The following is a 3,404-nucleotide window of genomic DNA, read 5'->3' as shown; positions in this document are numbered from 1 at the left end:
TATTTTATATATGTTTGTGTGTCATTGTGTCCTCAAAAATTCGTGTCTCAACCAATAAACGATGGACATGTATCACCGTATTTATGTATTAGTGTTTGTGTCTCATCAAACAAACGCAACAGTAGTTCACATAAGTATATAACCAAAGTAGTAAGATGGAAGCTTTTATTTGTTCTTCAAGTTAGGTTAGACTTGGATCTTAAAACACGAATTTGGTGTTTGTTCAAGTACACGGACCTGCTGGTTCAATCTAGCTTTTCTAATGGGTCAGCTCGTGATTTGTGCTTTAGATAAAGAGAGGTTTTTTTTCTTTGGACTTGTTATTCGGCCTATGTATGAATAAAATGAGATGTTCAAATTGCAACTAGTTGGCCAATGAGCCTTGGCTCTAGTGGCATTTCTCTCCCCTCCCCACCTCAAGGTCTAGGGTTCAAATCTTAGAGAATGCAATTGAGGAAAATTGTGAAAATATGTGAGGAGTGTGTGGGTGTGTTGTGTACCTAGGATTGGGGGTTGTCCAATCCACCGACAAAAAAAAAATTGCAACTAGTTGGCAAATCCAAAAAAAATTGCAACTAGTTGGTGACAAAAAATTGCAACTAGTTGGTGACAGAAGCATTATATCAATGGCCAACATGTTAGTCTCATAATAGTCAAATTTTAGGTTCGAATCTCAACTGTAGTTAAATTGTGATAAAACCTTTATTGTGTGTCAGTGAGTGTGTATAAGTGTGTACGTACGACCAAAAAAAAATTGCAATTAACCGTGACTGAGACATTGTATGAGTGAAAAATATGTTCGTCTCATAATAGCCACATTTAAGGTTTGATTTTCAGTTATAATTACGTTGTGGTAGAAAAGAATTTTTAGTGTGTATGAATAGACGCCTGTACTAGTGTGTATGACAAAAAAAACTTGTAATACGTGAGCTTTTTATTTCTAAAATTTTAAAAGATTGTGTGAAAGAATTCTTTTTTCGTAAAATTAAAGGAATCTATGAAGTACGGATATTTTAATAAATTATTATATTTATATGTTAAACATATTTTAAATACGATATTCATCTCACACATGTATTTATTGTATTTAATTATGTTTCAATAAAAATTAAAAAAATTTTGTAAACATATTTAAATACACTTAAATATTATCACGTATTAATGTGTTTAATATTATTTTTAATATGTATTTTTTAAATAAATTTAAAAATAATATATAATTATTTATTAAAATAAAAAATATTTTAAATATTTTATATAATTAAAATAAAACTTTGAAATAAAAAAGTCGTATCATATTTTGTATTTGTATCCATGTCAGTAGTTGAAAGGAATACATGTGATGTGAGGATTCTTAATGGAGAATATATTTCATTCAATGATAGTAGTGCGCGAGTTCGAAGAATGGTCTATGTACCTAATTGACAATTGGGGTGATTTTGTCCAAGACTTAGGTTGTGATGTGGATTATAAGCATGAGATTCATTACCATAGTAAGTTTTACTACTCTTATCTAGAATATAATCCACCGTTTTATCGGGTAGAATGGTTAGTAAATTTCCATGATAACATTCCAACAATTAATCACAAAAGGATTTAACTTCTTCTTTTTTTAAACGTAGATAATTAAAATGAAAATTTGAGAAGTTAATTCTTGGGACAACAATTGTTATCAGACCACCGTTTTTTTTTTTTCCCAAAATTTGTTTCGGTCTTATTTATGTATACTTAAATAAAACATTAAGTTGAAAGAGGCATTCTTCTAGGATAATTTATAGAAATTAAAATTATGCAAATACTTTTAATTAGAATTAGTTACATGTTATATTCTAAATATTTTTATATAAATTAAATTAATTTGATTTAATTTATGTTATTTATATGTAAATCGAATTAAATTTTAAAATTGATTTAGTTTACTACTGTTACAGCATATGCATAATAAATTAAATCATTTTAATTTAATTTATTTCTGGTAAAGATTATGTTAAGTTAATTTTTGTTAATTTTAAAACATAAATATTAATAAAAAAAATATTTTATTTGAATTCAAATAAAATATAAAAAAAATCAAAATGAATAAAATAGAAATATAATTTTTGTGTTTTAGTTCAAATTCTAAAAAATTTATATTTTTACAAACTTATGAATTTAAAATGGAATAGTAAATGATTTCAGATAAAAATTCATTAAAAATTATTATTTGACTCATTAACATCTAAAGAATAATTACAAGATTTTGATGTTGAAAAAATTATTATAAAATATAGCTCTTCAATGTGGCATAGAAGTTAAAATTTGATTTTTTTTTCAAAGTCAGAAAAAATAAATAGTTATACAATATAAAAAGATCAACTATATTTATACAATATGTAATTCGAAAAATAATTAAAATATTATATCAATTAAATATAGTTGATCTTTTTATATTATATAACTATTTGTTACTTTTGACTCTAAAAAATTTAAATTTTAACTCCTATGCTATCTTGAAGAACTATACTTTATAATAACTTTAATTTTTCAACATCAAAAGTCCTGGTAATAATTCTTTAGATGCTAATAAGTCAAAAGATGATTTTTAATAAATCTTTAGAAATCATTTATTATTCCGTTTTAAATTTATAAATTTGTAAAAGTATAGATTTTTTAGAATTTAAACTAAAACACAAAAATTGAATTTTTATTCTTATTTGTTTTTATTTTTTTATATATTTTATTTGAATTCAAATAGAGATATTTTCTTATTAACATTTATATTTTAAAGTTAATAAAAAATAAATAAATAATTAACTTAGAAATAATCTATTAATATATAATGGTTAACTAGCCAAACAGTAAAATCACACACTATTTAACACTGTTAGATGATTTCTGAGAGAGTGACAGGTGTCTCCCGAACCTTTTCTTTCTTTTGTGTTTCGCTACTCAGCAAAAAGCCAAAATCTTTTTACCTGGTGGAAGGTTATCAGAGAAGATCTTTGTCCAATGAGTTGAAGAGAGTTAATCCGGCAGCAATCCCAAAACTATCATTTAGGGGAAGAAAATGAAAATGCTAGCTTCTAATTAGATAATTAAGATAAACAATGGATTGAGAACTCATTGTCCCTCAGGTAATGAAGCAGAACTCTCTTCTGCAGCAATTTGAGCGCGATCTTTTCCTTTTAAATAAGGATTTGAACACCAAATTTTGAGCGTAATTTTTTCATTTGAAATCAGAGTTCAAAATGACATCCTCAAGTGCCTCTACCACACCAAAGATGCTCTTCAAGGTCTTTTCACTCACAATTTTTGTTTCAGTTTAGCTTTTGAGGGATTTATTATTAGCATTATTAATATTCTTTTTGTGGGTTCAGATATGATGGAGATGAGGGCAGAAATCGTGGCGATACTGAAGTCGTTGT

The sequence above is a fragment of the Arachis duranensis genome, chromosome 3 (genome assembly GCF_000817695.3).
Source record: "Arachis duranensis cultivar V14167 chromosome 3, aradu.V14167.gnm2.J7QH, whole genome shotgun sequence".
Lineage (NCBI taxonomy): Eukaryota > Viridiplantae > Streptophyta > Magnoliopsida > Fabales > Fabaceae > Arachis > Arachis duranensis.
The sequence above is the reverse complement of the archived record's forward strand: the minus strand, read 5'-3'. Positions refer to the sequence as shown.